We start from the raw sequence: 23834 nt of genomic DNA, 5'->3' as shown, positions 1-23834 counted from the left end.
TTAAACGCAACAAACAGATGTTATCAAATATTCAAGAGGGAACACAACATAATTTACCTTCCCCTCTCCTCCCTCTATGCCTTTGTCGTTTTTCATCTTTCTTTCATGTGAGATTCATTGTGGCAGGATCGATCCCACTGCTTCTCCTGATTAGCATTAGCATGTTTCTTTGCTTTGGCATACTGAGATAATGTGGCTGCTGAGCGGGAAAAAGTCCTTTGACCTTCAAACGGAGTTAAAGCCATTGTTTGAAAGCTATACAAAATCATTCACCTCAGTTTGTTGATATTTGTAAAATATAAATAGATTATTAAGACAAATTATATGGTTTGGCTTATTTTCCAATAGCCTTGTAAAATTCTGATTAACAATGCTAAAAAGATGACTTTAACCAGCCTAAGGTCTTGCCACTCAGGTCAGGCTGGTATGTTTTGATGGTTTTAGTGATGATTAGATTGTTAGGCTGACTAAACCTGACCACCAAACCAGATTAGGCTGGTTTAAAAAAAAAATTCCAGCAAGGAAATAATTTTCTTTTGGTATCTGCTAATTCTGTCATCATTTACTCACCCTCATGTCATTCCAATTCTATATAAGCTTCTGTGCAACACAAAAGAAGATATTTTAAAAAATGTTGGGGTCCAAACAACCACAACAAACAACCAATAATTTGGTTGAATTATCCCATTGAGCGAAATACTATGAAACTAGAGATACATTAGACATTCAACATTTTACACAAGTCTAAAAAAAATGCACAGTATTCTATAATTATGTTCTCACACTCTCTGCTAAAGCTCAGCAATGGTTCTCATAAGGCCTTGATGTGAATAGTTTTCTCTGTCTCCAGACCGATCTGGGATGTACATCTGCTAAGGTGTCAAGCAAACACAACAAAGCTAAAAAATTAGATCTCAAAATCTTGAGAATGAAGAATTAGTAATTATCTTCATTGGGATGCTTCAGCAGATCTCTTGCTCCAGCAAAGGGACAAGGAAAAAATGAAAGAGAAGAAAGGAGTGAGAATAAGCAGAGGGAATTAAAAAAAGAGTCTTATGTGTGGAATGTCATAACAGTAGTCAGCAATTTCATTTTCATGAGAGGATGAATAATGTAGACAGACCGCACAGCAATGCAAAAGATAAACATTAGAGAATTGCTGATGATAAATCTTAAATAATTACTTCTGCACGCTCTAAAAAACGAAAAGAATTATAGATCATCTAATTTCAACTTGACAGACTTTTTTTTTCACATTGCACACATAAGCATAACAAATACACTTCATTCCTCATATTCTAAAGATATTATAATTGTTATCATTTAAAGAACAATACACTAAAAACACGTTTTATGAAAGTTCCTCACTGGCCATCTTACTATTCTATAAAATGTACAGTTTAAAATGTAAATTTTCCTAAAAAAATAACTTATACTCATTTATAATGTATCACTGTGATGAATCGTGATGTAGTTATTATATTCTGACACACATGCACATGCATTTTTTTTAAACAAATGACTGACAAATTCTTCTATGATTTATTTTCCACTTTCTGCTCATCTCTGCCTGTCTTTAACTTCTTCTCTCATAGCTGGAGCTGCAGAGAGGCTTGGTTTCCAATACCACAGTGAGTAAGCCACAGGCTCGTCAATAAAGTAATCATTACCTCTAAATTGAGTTTGTGCGCCTGGCTGACCAAAGACACTTGAAAGGCTGGTGGCTACTGTGCTCTAGATTCAATATTTTGATGCGGCACATCACAGACTATCTAAGCTGGTTTAATATATATGCATTTACACTCCCAAGCATTTACATGCTCGTGCTGGAGAATAACTAGCTAAAAGGCTACAAAGATACTAACTTAATTGCATTTTTAGTAGCTTCACACTAGTTCAGTAATGTTTTTACAATAACAAGCTACTTTTTCCTCTGAATCACAACGTGTCACTGTTTTTAAATGTCGGCTTGTATCCGTGTGGAAATTCACTTCCGGGTCAACTACTGTAATTAAAAGCCTATGTAGGTGGTAGAATCTATTGAGGCCAACAGGATTACAATGTGGTTGGGAAACCCAGGTCTCTGGCGCTGAGCGCTAAACTGTGTTTTTAATGTCTTAGCAGAGGCTAAAATTAAGCACATTCACCTAAATGGTCTTCCTTCACTTTCTCTCATTTTCCGAAACTCATTTTTTTTTAAAGAATCGACTTGTCCTAAACGGTTCTAATTTATAGGGATAGTTAACACAAAAAATGAAAATGCTGTCATCATTTACTCAACATCATGTTGTTCCAAACCTGCATGAATTTCGTTCTTCTGTTTCTACAGTTGACGGTAGCCATTGACTTCCATAGTATTTTCTTCCATAATATGGAAGTCAATGGCTACCATCAACTGCATGGTTACTCAAATTAATCAAAATATCATATTTTAAAGAAGAAAGAAACTCTTACAGGTTTGGAACAATTTGAGGGTAATGATGACAGAATTTTCATTTTAGTGTGAACTATTCCTTTAAATGTACCGTTAGAAAGACGAGTCATTCGGGAATGGGTTCATTTGGATAGTTCATATAAAGGGACAAATTCACAAAAATGATTCATCAACTCGAATCCCTGTATGTGTTCCACTTTCAAAATTAAAGTGTTTTTGCTGTAATTTGTATAAATGTACCTATTCAAAAATCTCTCATCGTGTTTGGGCCGGCAAAATATGTCTCTAATCAAATTATAAATCATAGCAATTGATAGTTAGATTTATTCATAAAAACATCTTATTGCCCTTGCAGGACCACATCTTGACAAATATATCATTTTGAGTTCTAGCTGTTGTTCAGAGACACTACAAATTTAAAAGAACCGTACTCTTTTTCTTGTTCCATTGATCTCAGCTCCTCCAAAGATCCTTGATATTACTGAGAGAATTAATTTAGCATTACTTGTCTGAGAAATGAACATTGTGTAAGCGAAAATGAGACAGTGTGAGTAAGAGTTCAATGCTTTAAAGGAGGCCAAAGTTCCTAAGTGACAGCTGGAACTTTTAAATGGCCCTCTGCAGGACCTTGTTCTCTGTGTGATGCCTGCTCTATTCTATAAAAATGGACTAATAGTCAGCAACCGTGAGAGCACTTTCTCTGTGCTTCAGTCGCCATGGACATGACTCACACCAAGGTCTGAACAAAGAGCCTAACAGCATTCTAAGTTTTAAATCATAGTGGAGAGGAAGTGTGTGTATGTGTGTGTGTGTGTGTGTGTGTGTTGGCTACAGTTGTGTAGGCCAGATTTTTGAAAATGTCCTCACAAATAGTAAAACATCTCAAAAACAACTTTGTGAGAACACGGTCCTCACTATTTGAATGTTTATGAACTGACTAAATGGTGATTTGCTAAATCAAATAATTTCAGAGGGTTAAATTTAAAGGTGGGTTACAGTAAATATATATTAAGGAATTATATTAAGGAAAGGGGAAAGGGAAGTGGTGTGTGGCCAAGTATGGTGACCCATGCTCAGAATTTGTGCTCTGCATTTAACCCATCCAAGTGTACACACAGTAGTGAACATACACCCGGAGCAGTGGGCATAATGCTGCGGCGCCCGGGGAGCAGTTGGGGGTTCAGTGCCTTGCTCAAGGGTCTCACCTCAGTCGTGGTATTGAGGGTGCAGAGAGTGTTGGTTATTCACTCCCCAACCTACAATCCCTGCCGGACCTGAGACTAGGCCACGACTGCCCCCTAAATACAAAAATACTGGGTCTGTGTATGGATGAAATTAACAAATTAACTATTTAAATGAACTGTTTACATTGTGCCTTTAATGGAACACCATAAATAGATACTTCTGAAATGGTGGAAAATAATTTACACTTCAATGTGGTTGTTGTGATACCAGCACATTTTGTATTTATAGATGCAAATAGAAATGTCTAATATTTGTCACAACTTTCTTTTTCTGCTCTCAGCAGCTCTGGGATTGCCATCTGTTTAATCTGTGAACTCAGAAAGAGCAGCTAAAGTAAATTGTATGAATAAATATATGAAGGAAGATGTCCTAAATTTAGGTTATACAGACCACAATAACCACCGGCATGCAAATTTATTACATCAATATTCTACATATAAGAAAGCAATTCTGACATTTGTCTGTAGCTATTTACTATTCGGTGAAACTGAGCAAAAAATCCTGAAATGAACATATTGTTTTAATGCAACAAAAATACAGTAATTTGAAATTGAAACAATCTGCCTTACAGCGATTAAGGTACTTCCTGTCACATCATTCAACCACTGACCTACTCAAAAAAAAATTAAAATAACTGTTTAATTTTTATTCTGTGATTTGACCTTTAACAGTAGGCCTACTATTTAGCTTCAATAACTCATTTGTATCACATGGTTTCAAAGGGTATAACTGTCTTGTGTTTTTTCTCCAAAGACCACAAAATAGCATTCAAGCATGATTATCTAAAAGAGCAAAATGAGGCACAACACACACACACACACAAAAGGGGTTATTTCCACTGCAATAAAAGAGAGCAAAATAACAGATGCTGGTACAAAGAAAGAAGTCTTTCACAGAATATAATATAACAATCAATGTGACACTTGAAAAGCATGTTTTTGATCTTCATGTCCCTTGAAAACAGTCTCAAGGATTACGGGAATCCTCCCCACTCACACATTAGTAGAATATCCTTTTAAAACTGTCGAAACAATGTGATACTCCAAGGTCAGCATGTACAACCTGACAAACAACATATCCTTTTAATTCATAACACAGAGATAGAAAATCCATCCATGTTCCACAGTAAATGAACGAAACCAATAAAAGATTGTACACATCCTGAAGATAACTGAAAATAGAAGCGCATGCCTAGCGTCACCCAGAGGCAGTACACAATTTATAATATGGAAATGTCTTGTATTTGTCTCGTGCTTCTTGATTTTTTATTATTTTTTATTAAACTGTCCATTTTCATATCTATCCATCCAATTTTTGAAATACAGAGCATGTTTGGACCATTGCAATATGACTTTATAAGCTGAGGGTTAACCACAGCTATATGACCCCTAGAAATAGAGAAGATGTGAGCTGAAAGACTTGTCTGTCAATCCAGCCTGGAGAGCAAGGGCCATCAAAGGGCAGAGGAGAATAATGGAGCCATCGAGGACTTCTGGTTGACGGACTCTACTTTACAAGAGTATATTGGTTTTCTTTCTCAAGCAGGCCGCAAAGCACTCAGTATTGTAAAGATATATTGCCATTGTCAGTCATTATGATCATAGCAAGGGTGTATAACTTATGGGTTGTCTTCAAAATGTTGGCATGAGTTGTTATCGGCAAGCTTCATTAAAGGAATAGTTCACCCAAAAATGAAAATATGCTGAAAATTTACTCCGCCTCAGGCCATGCAAGATCTAGATGACTAGAACAGATTTGGAGAAATTTAGCATTACATCACTTGCTCACCGATGGATCCTCTGCAGTGAATGGGTGCCGTCAGAATGAGTCCAAACAGCTGATAAAAGCATCATAATAATACACAAGTAATCCACATATCTCCAGTCCATCAGTTAATGTCATTTGAAGAAATGTCCAGTGTGTTTGTAATAAACAAGTTCATCAAGTCATTTTAACAAACCATTGCTTCCAGCTAAAATACGAATCCTCTATCCATAATTGCTTTCTCCAGTGAAAAAAGTCATCTTGTCTGAATCAAAAGAGCAATATGCACAGATCAAGCACAACTTATTAGCAAAAAAGGTCCAAAACAGTGGATTTTGGTGTGAGAGGACAACGGGGGATAGAGTTTTTCACTGGAGGAACCATTATTATATAGATTATTGGCCAGACTCAACGGTCTATAGTTAAAATGCCTTGATGATGGATTTGTTTCTTACAAACACCCAGTTTTCACTGGGTGAACTATTCCTTTAAACAGAAACTTTTTCTAAAATACATTTTAGTACAAACTTTTGGTTATTTAAATTGATGCAAACAAATGCAAGTGTTATAACTCTCTTTTAATCTATATTAATACATTAAAAACATATCATATTATGTTCCAAGATTTATCTCGGTGTCAAATCTTTTTTATATGAAAAACATTCTTACATATTCTGACATTTTACGGTTCAATAAATGAAAAGGGTTAGCTGTCACAAAAATCTTCTTTTAAATAACTAGTCTATTTAAAATTTATGCAGATCAAATTTATATACAACCACATTTATGTAATCAGAAAGCTCTGTTAGAACAGATAGAACAGGCTCACGTATTTAGCCCCGTGAGACTCTCAGTAATGACTTCATGAGTTATCTCAGTGATGACCTTGTCACTGATTTCAGTGTTGGCTCATTGATTGCCTTGTCTTTGACCTCATCTGTTTAACTCATTGGCAGGTAACTGAGTCCTCACCTTATCATTCTCCAAAGCTTATAGTAGACACAGTGTTATATTTCCCTTACGTTTATTCATTTGACAGCCACTCAAAACCAACTTACAGTACATGCAGAACATATATTTTATCAGTAAATGTGTTCCCTGCTTTTATCCACATAGATATATTTCAGAACTCCACACTCAAAAGAAGCTATATCTTCTGAAATGGCTTGGGTATTTCACCATGTGTCCAGATTGTTTTTCTTGCAATATCAGATGAGGCAATTCCAAGTATCTAAGAATGCCTGAACTAATTGATCAGCAAGGTTGTACTCTGTTAGCTTTACCCAGAATCCACTGGAGGCAGAGGCAGAGAAGAGGATGGTGGCAACATTGGAGTCCATAATGAACCTGTCTGCACATCCCCTATAACGAGCACTATAATAATCTTGGAACACCTTTAGCCACCATCTTATTCTACCATTATGCTGTTAGAAGCACCACTGGTGATCCTTCCTGCCTGCTTCTATCAGACAATACAAGCCTGTCTCCTCCTCCTCTCCCCACAGTCCTTGGCCACACATTACACTTGACAGAAACCCCCATGAGGAGTGATAACATGGTACTGCATTGACAGTTGTTCTCATTCCAGGACACAGTGGCATTACAAACAAATGCATTCGCATTCTGTATTAAATTGTAATGCAGATGCATTTGTATTTTGCACAAATGCTGTGTCATTTTACTTTATTTTGTGTTGGATGCATAGTGGCATATGGTGCACTTCATGTTTGATACATCTGTTTTTTTTTTGTGGAATTGCTCCTCTATCTGTTAATTAATCTGTCTATCCAAGTGGAAACGAATAACAACACTGTGTAATTTTTTTTTGCTTGAGCACCTCTTATATCAACAAGAACTTGACTTTTTTGAGAATGTCAGTGCCTGCTGTTTCTTCTGTTGTCAGCAGACGTCGCTGTTTCCCAGATACTATTTTTCTTGAGGATATGTTATATGAAGAGGTTAGCACCTTCTAATTTAGGCTAAACATGAAACACTTGTTTATTTTAATTATAAAAATGTATAAAAAATGAATGCCTTTTTTAATTTTCATGTTTATTTAATGTTAGGAATTAACAAAATCATACCAGCCATGTGCCAAATTTTAGTAACTGAATAAAATATGAATATAGAATTAATTGGCTCCTATAATATCAGTTTGAACATGCAACCATATGAACCTAAAATTAATGATCAACATCTGACGATTAAGTACTTCCTTTCAAGGACCATTTGTTAAATAGAATAGAATAGAATTAAATAAAATTAAATAGTAATGGTAAGTAAAGTGCTTCAGGAAACTCATATAGGATAGCTGACTATAAAAGAGAAATACTATTTGTCAAATGACTCATATTTCTTTAATGTCAAGCTTGAAATCTTACATTTTCAGTGCAACACGAAGATTAATTGAGTTTTGGCAAATTGATAGCAATATCAATGTAAGTGTTATGCTGCAAAGGAAACAATGCAACTGACTTGAAATAAGATGTGACCTTTTGTTGTCAATATGCATTCAATTGTTTGTTTTCCCCTGATATCAAGCAGAGATCTGTTTACAGTTATTGTGGAAAAAGCTTCCACCTGCATGCTTTTATTGGTAAAAAAATATTGCTGGGTTTTGCAATGCTAATGTATCTGTACACAAACAATTGTGATTTAATTTTGAATTTATGCATGTCTAGCTCTTACAACAAAAGCGTAAAATATCAACATTGACAAACTCAGATATGCTATCAGTAAGAAAATGATTTAAATATGTTCCCTTTGATCAGAAGCACACCTCACATTGCTGTTAAAATGACAAAACACTCAGTATCTAACGAGGTTTTAAGAAGCACTTGCCAGTGATGATAAGAGAACAGCACCCTGTCTCAGTGAATCATAAACCTCACACCTGCTGTTATAAAAGATCATTTCCCACTTTAAAGCTAAAATGAGTGTTTTTGTTTGTTCCCGTTTGGCTGTAGTCAGCCTTAGTGCAGGCTTTCCAGTGTCACAGTACAACATCCAATCCTGGAAACCACACTATACTTTATCTCATACTTGGTTGACCTTTGAGAAACAAAATGTTTGTGGACCAAAGCACATCATAAAGTTACAAAATGAATTATACATAATTTATGAATAAGTCTTGAAGGTTAAGGCTTGAGACTTGACTGCAAAATAACTTAGACCCACATCACATGATTCTATCCTAAATACCGTTCCATTACTAGATGTTAATCAGGATTCATATCTGCTAGGCAGGTTAACGTAAAATCTGCACCCTTATATCTGTGTTTTCCTGCTACGCAGTTCTTCTTATTTCTCTGTTCATGCCAAATGTTAATAAATCTTTTTATAGCTTGTAGTAGAATATTGAGTTTTGAATTTCCCTTTGTCAGACATTTTTTATTGTTTGACACTCTAATTTCTTCCATAATGTTCATTACTGTATGAAGATTCTGCACTGTTCTACTTTTAGGGAATTCATTTAAATTGTTCACTGTGAGTTTAAAGGGTAATTCATTTTAGTTGCTGCTAAATTAGAGATGAAGCCTTAGTTGTGTAACTTCAAAACATGCATAATCCTATTTTTGCAAGTAAAACAAAACCTGTTTTATGCTAAATACATATAAAGGGATGGTAATTGCTACTTTGCTTTTTAATTGAGATATTAATTCTGCTATCAGTGTAGAGCGTTTTTGCATAAATTAAAGAAATATGACTTTATAGGAGCTATCAGTGATTTAATTTCTTTATAATAAAGACATTCAGAGAAAGAACATAAAAAGCCAGAATGTCTAGCCAGACTGGATATGAATTAATTAATTCTTTGCTGGCATAGAATAAGAGGTGCATGTGAACAAAGATGTCCTTGTGTTCCTACTTTTGATATTCTCTTGAAAGCCTGTTACTTTCAGGCTTTCCCGCTGGTCCCGTCCAGCCCACCTGAGTTCTGAGTTACAGAAAAATCCAAGAGATTCTGGGACCAAAAAAAAAAAAAAAGACTGAGAAATGGTCTGATATTTAAACATTTAACAATAAATGACAAAAAACAAGGAGAGGAAGTGAGAAAGTGTTTTCACAGAAAGGCTCAATTTCAGAAACGCATATTTTGTAGTCATTAATTTAATAAATTAATTAGTTTTCTTTATTTCAAGTAAAATGTCTGAACTTTAAAATTCACTGTAGAAGCAATATTGCATAAGATTTGTTTTCAAGAACAAATGAACAAAAACTTTTATAATTATTCTAACGATGGCCCTTCTGAAAAGTACAAATGGGCTGAATCTGAATTACCAATGTCAGAGCCACTAACTGTTTTCGATTTAGTTTTGCAGGTAAGGGGTAAAGGAGGGTTTACCTTTAAGAAACCCATTACCCATTTGTCCACTGTGGCTAGGTTATGGAGTGAGTGCATTATAGCAATTGCTCACATACCCAAGCACCAGATGTCAGGAACCCCCTCATGCACAGCCTATAGTAGTAGTAGTAGCCCTTTATTATAAAGGTTTACTATCAACCCCCCAGACAAAGTGCCTTAAAAACTTTCTCTGACAGGTTGGACTCAACTGGATATATTTATGTTTTATTAATAAGTATAGATGTGAGTGTTATGTGAGTTTATATTGAATTCCAAATGTGGCATTTCCCCGCGAGGTGGATGGGAGGTATATGTTTTGGCCTGTCTCCTGCCTGTTGAGTTAGAACCTTCTCAGCGCTCTGCGGTTTTGCCTTGGTGCCCGTGGACCACCAGGACTACGTGTATCTATGAGTCTCATTCTGTCCTGGATCCCTCTCCATTCTCATCAGGGAGATTGGGACGGGATAGAGGGGTAATAGGGTGTGAAGAGAGGAGAAATGCGCCACATCTCACTGCTTCTCTAAAGGGAAGACTGGATCTATCCATCTGCCTCCAGACACCTGTCAGATTATGGTCTGTTTTCCCTGTCTTTGGCTAAGCATTGGAGGATTGAGGTTGGGAATCTAATTAAAAGGGTTTGTCACACCCCTCTGTTCATAAGCGTGGTGTACTAGTGGGAGTTGGAGAGCCATCATCTGTATCATGGGCAGGGTAATTGTTTTAGAGCAGTTGAAAATGAACCATTTCAGTTCAGTTATTATTGTCAAAAATAAATAGCACCATTGTATAGCACAATAGCACTGAGTTATTATTTTAATCAACACTGACAAGCAAACGATGTTATGTTTTGTTTTAGGTTTCGCTAAAGTATGAAATCACATACTTCATCTAGATACAAGCTTCTAAGGTGGTCTGATATACTTACAGCTTTGTTTCTTGTAATATCCAGAGATAAACATGACAAATGAAAACGAACCAGTGAGGGAAAAAAATGCAGTTCAGCAAGATCCCAGAGCCTCATCTGTCAGTGAGTGATAAATGTGATATCTAGAGGCTATGCTAGGCTAGAGCCTTTTGTACCCATACAAGATTAATCACTTTGAAATTGAAATGGAGTATTACTGATATCATATCACGCTGGTTGATTGGTGTTGAGATTGTTTTTAATCTGTATATGAAAATATAACTTAAGCATAACTATATGGCTTAAATGCAGTGTTGGGGATGCTACTTATATATATATATATATATATATATATATATATATGTATATACACTGTTAAAAATAAAAGGTTCTTTATTGGCATCAATGGATCTTTATAGTCAAAAAAGATTCTTTAGATTTTTTAAATATTCTTCAAAATGGTTCTTTTAGGAACTGTTCACTGAAAGGTTCTTTTGGGAAGCAAAAATAGCTCTTCTATGGCATCACTTCAAAAACACCCTTTTGGAACCTTTATTTTTAATAGTGTATAATGTATTTGAAATAATTACAGCTACAAATTAGTGAGCGTTACTTATTCTATTCTGTCTAATATACATATATTAGACTTACTAGAATAGAATAACTAACACTCACTAATTTGTAGCTGTAATTATTGCAAATACATGGTGATAAATTAAATTAGCTGTCATAAAAAAGATTGTTTCACTAGAATGTTTCACTAGAATATTTACAATGCTACATAATAAGCAAGAAATCTGTTTTAGACAAAGACAATGAAAAACCGATTCACTAGAATGAGTCTTGTCAGCACTACATACTGTATGAAAGAGAACTGTTTAGGATGAACTGATTCAAAGAATCTGAAGTATTGGCAGTGATGCATAGAAGAGAAAGAGCGCAGACGTTTTTTGTCACTTCAGCTCTATAAGTGAAGATGCATGCACAATACAACATAACAATAAAAACTTTTCACAAACTTCAGAAAAGTAGCTTGTTACTGGAAAAGCTACACTGTTGTATAAGCTGCTAATCCAAGCGTCACAAGAGTTAAATGAGCTACTTTTGATAGTTGCTCCCCAACACCTGTTAAATGTAAATGCCAAAGTATGTTTTTACTTCTTAGTCTTAGGTCCGTATTTAAAGAACATTACTTCCTGATTATTATTCATTTGGCAAAGCTGTCATTTTGCAAGTATAGCCAGCTTTTAATCTACCTGTCCTGTTGCCCTCTAACACTAGCAGTGTGCAAAGTTCTAATTTTAATGCATATCAAAATGGCTCTAAAGGCAAGAAAAACAGATAATTCTACAAATGTGTGTTGGGATGGAATGAATTATAAACAAGCAGAGATAAGGAACCCTTCCCCTCAGTGCTCTCATATCCCGCAGTTATTTTCTGCAAGTCTTTGCAACGTGATTCAGTATTTGAGAGTATATGCGAATCATGGGAGTTTCTTGACAGAGACATGCTCTGCAGAGAATACTGTACGTGTCATGCTGTTATTGCAGTTGGGTTCTTGATTATGCATTTGAGTGATGGACAACTGCTGCAACTTCCATATAGGAAACAATAAGACAGACATGTACTACTGTATCACCATGCACATGTTTGGATGCACATCCTTTCCTTCATATTTACCGTCAATGTTATCAAACAGATATCCCCTCAAACAGCTCTGAGGTCAGAAAAATGAAATGACAGGTGCCAAAAGCATGTGGGTTATTTTGGGATGATTGATTTATCATGACTCAATCAATCATCAACTCTACCCGTCCTCTCCAGTATCTCTGCACAGATTAAAAAGATGAAAAAAAGCAGGTATCTGAGGTGTGGATAGAATGAAGGGTCAGATATGATGGGAGTTCGTGCGGAGTAATGGAGATATATTATTTTGGGTGATATGGAGAATTGCTTTTTATCCCCGCTGATTGAATTCGAGGCCGGGAGATATTGATCAAATGAGCCATCTCTTTCTTTTCCTCTCATATTACACTTTCCTTTCATTTTCTTTTTTTTCTTCTGAAAAGAGACACTATGGATTTCTTGATTCATTTAATTAAAACAACACCGACCTAGAGGCATTGTGGTGAAAAATACTTTTATTTCTGCTTTAGTTCAATTACAGTAACTCAAGTTTGACCCCTCCATTGAGCTGAAGGTCGATAGGACTGTACTTTTAGTAAAAAAAACCCTGAAATTATTAACAGACTTTCCCCCCTCAGGGTCTGTTTAAATGGACATTTTAAGGAATTAACCTATGGCTCCTATCCCATAAAGGTTTGATAAAAATCCTCAAAGTGTAATAAAACAAGTTTTCGACTGTACACTCTTAAAAAATAAAGGTTCTTTATTGGCATCTATGGTTCCATAAAGCATCTTTAACACCCATAGAACCTTTTTATTGTGCAATCTATGTAGGTTCTTTAGATTATTCAAATGTTCTTCACATTAAAAAAAAAATTGTTAATTTAAGAACTGTTCACTGATTCTTTGGGAAACCAAAAATGGTTCAATGTCATTTTTAAGAGCGTATATGCCAGCAACATACACAATTATCTTCTCAAATACAAGAAACTAATTCATCTCATACTAATCCATGCCTCCTCTCACTGTCAACAAGAGGGAAAGAATCTGTCAGTGTTTCTGTGAGTGTCTCTCACTGCATGCAGGATTAGTGCTTATTAGGCGCAGCCTTGAAATAATGAGATTCATCTTTCAGGACATAAAGGCCAGAATAATGGACAGCAAACTATCCTGTTCATCTCTTTCTCTAAGCCATCTTCCTTCATCACCCATCACTGCTTCTCACATTATACCCTAAATAACACAAAGAAGAGGTCTAAGGCCAGGGAAACACATTGTGAACTGACCTGGGATTATAGCACTCCAAATGTTGTGAGGATGTGCAGCTGTCCACTAATACACAACATTTAAACACATTAATATGTTTATTATCATCACAACAGTTACTTGTTCTGACCTGTATTGTTACAAATCTTGTAAATGTGTTGATGTATATTTCCTCACACATTTCACACTAATGTAGCAGAAGACAAGAAGAGACAGACCAAGAAAAGGAACGCGTAGAGCTGGTAGAAGAGTGAAGGAGTTTGCCAGTTGAGTTGGATGTGTTTCAATAGGGAATGCCAGCACCAACTGGGATTGAGGCAACATGGCACAGACCGAGGGAAGATGGAAAGGAGAGGAAAATGAGAATATGACAGTAGATGATGCAAAAATGGAGCCAGGGATGATGTGATGTAAAGTGACAGGACGCACATTATTAATGTCAAACAACGACAAAATGAGGATAATCAAAGGATTGTTGAGAATATTCAGAAACCAAAATGTATAGAGAGATTTCCAAATAAAGAGAAGTTAAAGTAATAGTTCAGCCAAATATGAAAATTATGTCATGATTTACTCAGTGGGGACCAGTTGCTTTTAATTTTTGAATGATCTATCCCTCCAAAAATGAACATTTTAGCATTGATTGTTCCCTCTCATATCATTTGAAACACGTAGCCTTTCGTTTTTCAGTGCAAAACAAATTATGAGATTTTAAAGAATTGTACCAGTCTCTGTTTTCCAACATAATCTCATGGCAATCCATAGCTATTTCTATTTCATGCTATGAAATCCGAGAGCTTTCTGACCCTCCATAGACAGCAACGCAAGATATGTTCAAGGCCCAGAAATGTAGTAAGGAGTCAAAAACTGACAAGGAAGAGAAGAATTTGTTGAATAAAGTCATTATTTTTATTTTCTTTGCACACAAAAGGCCTTGAACATTAGTTGCATTGCAGTCAATGGAGGCTCAGAAAGCTCTTGGATTCCATCAAAAATATCTTAATTTGTGTTCTGAAGATGAACGAAGGTCTTACACATTTTTTGTTTGGAACGTTATGAGGGTAATTAATGACAGAATTTTATATTTTTGTGTGAACTATCCCTTTACATTTTCCCATAGGGTAAAGTTTTCATGTAATTAGAATATTTTTTTCATGTAATTACAATGAATGGGTACCAGAGCTTTCAAGCTTCAAAAAGGATGCAAAATCCTCATGGGAAAGAGCAACCAGGATATTCTTCAAAATGTGTTCCAAAGAAAAATAAAGTCATATGAAATTTGAATGACATGAAAGTGAGTAAATAATAACTTCAAGAGTTCACACTTACATATAATTAGCTGGAGTATAGTAATGCGTATTTGACGAGTATAGTAATGCGTAGTTGGCATGCTGTCCTGGGGAAGGGCTCCGAGCTCGGGAATGGCCCGAACCCAGAGTACCCCCCTGTATAAGTGACGTAAGAACTCAAGAGTGGAGAAGGGGTGATGGAGGGATGCTGATTAACCGTCAATGATAGAGGTAAGTCAGCTGTATTTATACCTGTGCGTTGATTAACTTGAGTGCATTCCTCTTGCGTTAATTAGGCGAAGTATCTGACGTGCTCCTCCCGAACTTTGTTAATAAAACATCATATAATTAGGTGTGTACTATTCTTTTTTTTAAATCTGCACACGGTCTCAGTATTTTGTGTTCATTAAGTACTGGAAGAGTTAAAAACATAAACCTCAGACTTATTATACACGCTACTATCACAGATGAGATCTCAGTGTCCTTTCTTGGCCTCCAGCAAGTTTGTTTTCCAATATTTCTAGGATGTTACTTTTATTCTTTTTTCATCCTTCTCTCCTTCTTTGAGACGTACATCCTGTCAGTTTCATGTGTGCCTTCCACATCCTCCTCTAGGGCAATCTCTAGAGAGAGAGAGAGAGAGAGAGAGAGTGTGTGGAGTCTCTGAGTGGCAGAGATAAGCCGGCATCAATGCTACAGGTTTAACCACAGCCAGATGCAAACCAAAGAGACCAACCGCGGGGCAAACAAACGATTCACCCAAACATGTTTGACAACGAGACACCCGCTCTCCAGTTTCATTCCTCACACTTTGAAGTGCAAATGACATTGACAGACAAACAGGCGTGTTCAGGGTTTGCATTATTTATTTATTTGGACTTAGTGCTGAGAAAAGAGGCCTGATGTTCTGAGGTGATAAGATGCTTGAAGGTTGAGTTGTAGATTTTGCTTTCTCTAGCTACTGCTGCAGTTAGATAAGACGATTGGCATGGCGCTAGAGCAATATGAAAATAACTTTTGAAAGGTGCCCTGAAGGTTGGTCCTCCTTTAGTATCCTTTTATCCTGTTGAACATGGGCGTTCATATTAAATGTTTAGCATATGCATGAAGCAACTGCAGAAACATGAATGTGAGGTTTCAATAAAGAGCAAGAACTGTAGAAAACCTAAATATTACCTCAACACCAATAGTATTCCAACATATAGCATCATAATTTTAGGTAATAACATCCTACATCTGAACACAATCTTTAGTCCAGGAAGCTGTAAAGGTGAAATGTGCAATGACATCACTTGTATTACCAAACTGAATTGCAAAAAATAATCACTATTATCAGGTTTTCTGAATAGTCCCTGACAGTCATTTGTTACAACATAGTTGTAAATGCACATTAACCTGCGTGACCTGAATACAATTTTTTAATGTAATTTTGTAATTAAATGTGTTAATATTTATTTATCCTGAATAGCATAGAGAAGCAAAAGTAAAAGTAATTAATGGACAACCCGAATTCCAGAAATGTCGGGACGTTTTTTTTTGTTTTTGTTTTTTTGAATAAAATGAAAACTAAAAGACTTTCAAATCACATGAGCAAATATTTTATTCACAATAGAACATAGAAAACATAACAAATGTTTAAACTGAGAAATTTTACACTTTTATCCACTAAATGAGCTAATTTCAAATTTGATGCTTGCTATACAGTAGGTCTCAAAAAAGTGGGCACGGGGGCAACAAAGGGCAAGAAATTTTGAAAAGATTCAGCTGGGAGAACATCAAGCAACTAATTAAGTTAATTGACATCAGGTCTGTAACATGATTAGCTATAAAAGGGATGTCTTAGAGAGGCAGAGTCTCTTTTAGATTCTTGGGAGTATATTTTGACACAAAACTAACGTGGAGGGAACATATAAAGTACACAGTGTATAAATGTAAAATTTGCTTAATGTAATGAGGTGTCTTGCAGGATTGGAATGGGTAGCAAGTTTTTCAGCTCTGAAATATATTTATATAGCACTAATAAGGTCTAAATTAGATTATGGTTGTACTGTGTATGGGTCAGCAGCAAAATCTGTGTTAACTGAATTGGATGTTATGCAGGCATGAGCTTTAAGAATATGTTTAGGGGCAATTAGAACTTCCCCAGTGTGTGCACTTCAGGTTGAGGCAGGTGAAATGCCTCTATGGATACGAAGGAAACAATTGGTAGCTAACTATTGAATTAATTTAAGAGGGCATGGGGAAAGTCATCCAACGAAAAAGGTGCTACAGAATTGTTGGGAGAAGGAGAGGAGGAAAAAGGATTTCAAAAAAAGGTAAATCAAAGGATTTACAAACAGAGGCAACAGGATCTGCTGTATATATCCCTAGATATCATGTGGAAGTAAACAAAAGAACATCTGATAGTTTAAGTGTGTATACAGTCGAGTTATATGCTATATTAATAGCATTAGAATGGATTGAACAATCTAGATGGGACAACGTTGTAATATGTAGTGATTCTGTATCTGCCCTCATGAGTATAAAGTCTGGTGTAACTAGAAACCATCAAGAATTACTTTATGAAATTTTATTTACAAACTCAAGAATAAGTAATCAATTAACTTTGTTGGATGCCTGTGGTCTTCGGGCCCTCAGACAACATTGCATCACTCATCGGCATGATTCTGTCATTGACTTTACTAAATGGGCCCAGGAATACTTCCAGAAACCACTGTCGGTAAACACAATCCGCCGTGCCATCTGCAGATGCCAACTAAAGCTCCATCATGCGAAAAGGAAGCCATATGTGAACATGGTCCAGAAGCGCCGCCGTGTCCTGTGGGCCAAGGCTCATTTAAAATGGACTGTTTCAAAATGGAAAAGTGTCTCTGGTCAGATGAGTCCAAATTTGACATTCTTGTTGGAAATCACGGACGCTGTGTCCTCCGAGCTAAAGAGGAGGGAGACCTTCCAGTGTGTTATCAGCGTTCAGTTCAAAAGCCAGCATCTCTGATGGTATGGGGGTGCATGAGTGCATACGGTATAGGCAGCTTGCATGTTTTGGAAAGCACGTTGAGGGGGAAGTCGTGGCCTAATGGTTAGAGAGTCGGACTCGTAATCGAAAGGTTGCGAGTTCGAGCCCCCGGCCGGCAGGAATTGTAGGTGGGGGGAGGGAACGTCCAGCGCTCTCTCCACCCTCAATACCACGACTGAGGTGCCCTTGAGCAAGGCACCGAACCCCCAATTGCTCCCCGGGCGCCGCAGCATGGCTGCCCACTGCTCCGGGTGTGTGTTCACGGTGTGTGTGTGTGTGTGTGTGGATTTGTTCACTACTCACTGCTGTGTGTGTGCACTTGGATGGGTTAAAGGCAGAGCACCAATTTCGAGTATGGGTCACCATACTTGACAATACGTCACGACTTTACTTTACTTTACTTTACTTTACTATGAATGCTGAAATGTATATAAAGGTTTTAGAGCAACATATGCTCCCCTCCAAACAACGTCTATTTCAGGGAAGGACTTGGGAATTTCAGCAGGACAATGCAAAACCACATACTGCAGCTATTACAATAGCATGGCTTCGTAGTAGAAGAGTCCAGGTGCTGAATTAGCCTGCCTGCAGTCCAGATCTTTCACCTATAGAGAACATTTGGCACATCATTAAATGAAAAATACGTCAAAGACGACCACAAACTCTTCAGCAGCTGGAAACCTATATCAGGCAAGAATGGGACCAAAGTCCAACACCAAAACTCCAGAAGCTCATAACTTCGATGCCCAGACGTCTTCAAACTGTTTTGAAAAGAAGAGAAGATACTACACCATAATAAACATGCCCCCGTCTCAACGATTATGATGCCAGCAGGCATCAAATTTGAAATGAGCTCATTTTGAGCATAAAATTGTAAAATGTTTAAACATTTGTTATGTTCTCTATGTTCTATTGTGAATAAAATATTGTCTCATGTGATATGAAAGTCTTTTAGTTTTCGTAATTCGGGTTGTAGATGCCTTGTATTATTAATGAAACATACACTGTTATCTGGTGAATAAAACCATCTTTGTCTATTGTAGAGTTGTTTCGGTCAACTGCCAATTAATGTTGCAATGTTGCACCTAACTTCAAGGAACCTATAAAGATTTTTCTTACAGTTCCAACAGACAAACACACACACATACACTCAAAAACTCCCTTTTTAATTTAAAAATAAAAAATATTATCAGTAAGAGAGGTGATTTATGTGTGTTAAAATACGTTGCACTGCTTTAAAGGTTATTTCATCTTGCTTTCGACTATGCCCGTCAGGGTGGGTTTTTCCTTTCAGTAATTAAATAATTAAGCCCAAGCTGCTGTGGTGAGAGATAAGTGCTAGAAGGAAAGTTTTAGCATATTAATTAGCAGTGATTTAGTATCCGCTCCGGTTCCAATAAAGACCTGAAATCAATCGCCCCTCACAGAGTATGTACTCTCCCTCTCCTTGGATCTTTATTTAGTTGCAGATGCACTTTCGCCCAAGCCTCTCTTATTAAACGTTGTTTTACTGCTATGCAGAGCATCTTAATTAATGTTCCTGATACAGAGAATTTGTTCGCGTATTTAATTACTCATAAAAATATATGTAAATGATTATTAATCTAATGCATGCTTAGGCTGAAGTGCCCATTTCTAATTAGGACTCTGCCCTACAAGCAAAGCTTTATTTAAAAAAAATGTTTGGACTCACATGATGTGAATAGTGCAAACATTTGTGTGAGAGCACTCAGGTTGAAGTAGAATATTCCCTGCTTTTCACGGAGACTGAGACTTATTTGGTACTTTATACACTGATTAGCTCAGCTCACAGTGCGAAAGCACTCTGTGGCACGTCCCTTTTTCCAGGTAAAATGTTCTGGGAAGGACGCAGCGAGGAGTTTAGCACAATTTGAAGCTCGTTTTTTTGTTAACCCTGAATCCCTTCCCATTATGCCCAATCAGCCCTTTCACAGTGTGAGAATGAGCTCTGCGTGTCCCATGGTAATCAATCTGAAAATCACCTCACTGCTGGCATGCTGCTTAGCCCTGGACTCATGCCGTTTCTCCCTCTCCCTTTTGTGAAATTGTATTTATCATTTTCATATTATTCCTCCCAACCACTTTGTTGCTATCCATCTCCACACTACACCACGCCACCTCTCTTAATTTGAATTTTCCATGCTGTTTTCTGGCTCTGCGTATTCTTTTTCCTCACTCTGCATCATCATCATGTCCCTCTCTGTCTCTCTTTCTATCAGAGCTGTCATCTCTCTTTGTCTCCAAACACACTGATAGTGTTCCCAGTATTTTTCCTCAAGACCATTACACAGACTGTGTGCATGTGTGGGTGTGGAGAGATGTGATATGAGAATGCAGTTGCCCTGTTTGGAGGGTCTAACAGCTGAGACGCTGCCATTTGGGGAGGGCGATGAGAGCTAACTGGTGTTCATAAGATGTGGCTGTCAGGCAGGATGTTGATGAATGAGTGTCTACGAGAGGTGGCTGAGCAGGATGGATTTTAGGCAGTTGATAGAAAATGTTTGATGCTTGCTGAAATGAAGTGCAGTTGTTTCAAGCTGAATGTTGATCGGTAATGGGTTGGGTGGGCTGATATGACTCAAAAAGACAGGGTTTGAGGAGAGAGAGAGAGCGAGGCCCGGCAGAGTTATTTGCAGTGTGCACAGGGCAATGTAAAACAGGACCGATAACTAGTCAGGTGCAGCCTTACTAACAAATAAGGTGAAAGGAAATGGTAAGAAACTTCTGAAGAAGGTAAATCGATCAACACTTGTTGCTGGGGGAATTATATTTAAATTAATTCAATGTGTTTTGGCACACCAAGTCTTCATTAGGATTTTAAGAATACAAATGAAGATAAATTTTCCAACTATCGAATAGAAGAGTTTTTATTTTATTTTATTAATGGTAAGAATGAATAAAGATTCTACAGTCTGCAAAGTGGTTTATATATTTGTACAACATTACTACTATTACTACTAATAATAAGAATTATAATAATACAAACTTTCTGTTCATCAAAGGATCCAGAAAAAAAATTACATCATATGAAAATCTGACTTTTTTCCGTGTTTAAGTGCTATAATCGAGTCCATGGTCCATCTACCAACCTAGAAAACATGAAAAAGAACAATCCAGTAATTTTATTTTGCTAAGACTTTCTTTGTGAGCTTGTGAAAAAACGAGTGGCTAATATTTTGCTCCCCTCATTACGTAGAAAGGGGACAGCTGACAGATGTGCTTACAGATATCTACAACACCTCGCTGAGCCAGGCAGTCGTCCCCACATGTCTCAAATCCACAACAATCATACCGGTACCAAAGAAATAACCTGTGTCCTGTCTAAATGACTACCGTCCCATAGCACTGACTCCAATCATGATGAAGTGCTTTGAAAGGTTAGTCATGCACAACATCAAAACCAGCCTCCCCAACACACTCGACTGCTCTTCACACCGCTGCTCTTCACACTGCTGACCCACGACTGCACTGCCAAGTTCAGCTCCAACCACATCATCAAGTTTGCTGATGACATAAAAGTGGTAGGTCTCATCAGCAACAACGATGAAACGCACTACAGAGAGGAAAAACTAACAATCTGTCCCTCAATGTGGAGAAGACAAAGGAGGTTGTGATGGACTTCAGGAGAAACTCCGTTGACCACCCCCCACTGACCATCGACAGCTCGACTGTGGAGAGAGTCAGCAGCACTAAATTCCTGGGGGTGCACATCACAGAGGATCTCACCTGGACCACCAACACCATGTCACTCTCCAAAAAGGCACAACAGCGTCTACACTATCTCCGCCGGCTGAAAAGAGCAAGTCTCCCTCCACCCATCCTCACCACATTCTACAGAGGCACCATTGAGAGTGTGCTGGCCATCTGCATCACTGTCTGGTACGGGAACTGCAGTGCTGCTGACCGCAAGACCCTCCAGCGGACAGTGAACAAAGATCATCGGTGCCCCTCTCCCCTCCATCCTGGACATTTTCCTTACACGATGCTCCAGCAAAACCAACAGCATCGTGAAGGACTCCCCCCATCCCTCCCACAGTCTCTTCCAGCTCCTACCATCAGGAAGGTACCGGAGCATCAGAGCCCGCTCCGCCAGACTGCTCAACAGCTTTTTCCCCCAGGCTGTGAGAGCCCTGAACTCAAACCACCCCGCCCCCCTCTGAAACCCCATGCAAACCCCTACCTCCTGAAACATGGACCACCCCCCACCCCAAACTGTACCACACCAAAGAAAAAAACTGTATGGAACTTTTTTGTGCAATTCGAAGTGTGCTACACACAGGTGAGTGGGCCTGTACAAACCACCTGTAGTAACACACTCTCCTCTATGTGCACTAGACACTTTACACACTGCTGCGTGTACACAATCCCACAAAAGACTCAGCAATATATGTATGTTTACATGCTCATGCACTACAAATCATCCTGCACTGTTCCCCAACCAGCTGCTTGACTCACAATGTTTCTCTTCGCACATGTACAGTATTTATGTGAAGCATTCGTATAGTTTGTATTTTTTATCTTTAATTTTTTTTAGTTTGTATAGGGTAAATATTTATGTGAAGCATTCGTATAGTTTGTATTTTTTATCTTTCATTTTTTTCGTTTGTATAGGGTAAATATTTATATATAGTATACTTATAGTTAAATCTGTCAGTAGGTTAGTTGTGTATAGGTTTATAGTGTTTTTTACTTCATTGTTGTATGTCTGTATTTATGTAGCACCGTGGTCCTGCGAGGCACGACATTTCTTTCCACTGTATGTCCCCACATGTAGCGGAATGACAATAAAGCTCAACTTGAACTTGACTTGACTTATTATAATATTACCGCCGTTTAATCTGCACATTTCCAACCACAGCACAGCCATTCTGTTTTTGCAAGCAACAACGGTGTACCAGTTCTAACACCATGGCAAAAGTTCAAGCAAAGCATGCTAACTGTTCTGTTTTTGGCTGCAATGACGATCACAGAACACTATTTAGAGACCCAGCCTCAGAGGCTGCTGCCACACAGATCCAATATAAACATGCAATTTCTTTCCCAGCTGTTTACCTTCACAGACATAATTGACTGTTTTTGTAACTCATTTGTGTTTTTAACATGAACTTGTGTGTATTTGACTGTTTAAGCGCAATAAAGCAGCACAACAGTTTTTAACACTGATAATAATAAGAAATTTGAGCACCATATTAGAATCATTTCTGAAGATAGCGGCTGCTGATAGCAAAATCAGATTTGCTCTCACATTAATAAATTACAAAAAATAGAAAACATATTTCATGTTTTTACTGTATTTTTGATCAAATAAATGTAGCCTCGGTGACCAAGGGAGCCTTTTTTTTTCAAACCTTTGAACAAGTGAACTGTTACAAGGCTGCAATTCCAGACCAAACTGGTTATAGCTCTAAACCAGGGGTCATCAAACTTGATCCTCTTGATCCTGGAGGGCCGGTGTCCTGCAGAGTTTAGCTCAAACTTGCCTCAACACACCTGCCTGGAAGTTTGAAGTATACCTAGTAAGACCTTGATTAGCTTCTTCAGGTGTGTTTGATAAGGGTTGGAGCTAAACTCTGCAGGACACCGGCCCTCCAGGACCGAACTTGGTGACCCCGGTTTTACTAATCTGTTCTAAATGCTTCAGTCTTAAAAATGATACCACTATCCTTCATAGTTGATTACAGCTTTAGGGTTAGACTTACTGCAATGGGAAAGGTGTTATGTTATGGTGAGTGCTCATACTAGACAGAACACATTACTAGCTGCTGTATACCAGCCTAGCACATTTTTCACAGCTTGCGTATCAAGGGCCTTTTAAGCTGTCAAGGCACTTTTTCTGTCCAGCAGCACAAATCTTCAGAAAGGCTGAATTCTAACCTCACTTTGCCACTGTCCACTGTGCTAAAAGACATTTAAACAAGCCCTAT

The 23834-nt window shown here is 37.6% G+C and overlaps 1 protein-coding gene across 1 annotated transcript in view; it reads left to right on the top strand.

Moving 5' to 3' along the window:
• Positions 1–23834, top strand: part of LOC306879751 (enhancer of rudimentary homolog) — a 1222178-nt gene that overhangs the window by 490856 nt on the left and 707488 nt on the right. The window contains exon 8 of the mRNA XM_079432925.1: positions 23324–23373. The gene's annotated coding sequence lies outside the window, so the exon portion shown is untranslated. The remainder of the gene's footprint in view (positions 1–23323; positions 23374–23834) is intronic.

This window comes from Barbus barbus (genome assembly GCF_936440315.1).
Source record: "Barbus barbus genome assembly, chromosome: 14".
In the NCBI taxonomy this organism is placed as follows: Eukaryota; Metazoa; Chordata; class Actinopteri; order Cypriniformes; family Cyprinidae; genus Barbus; species Barbus barbus.
Note: the sequence above shows the minus strand (reverse complement) of the source record. Positions and strands in the feature narration are given on the sequence as shown.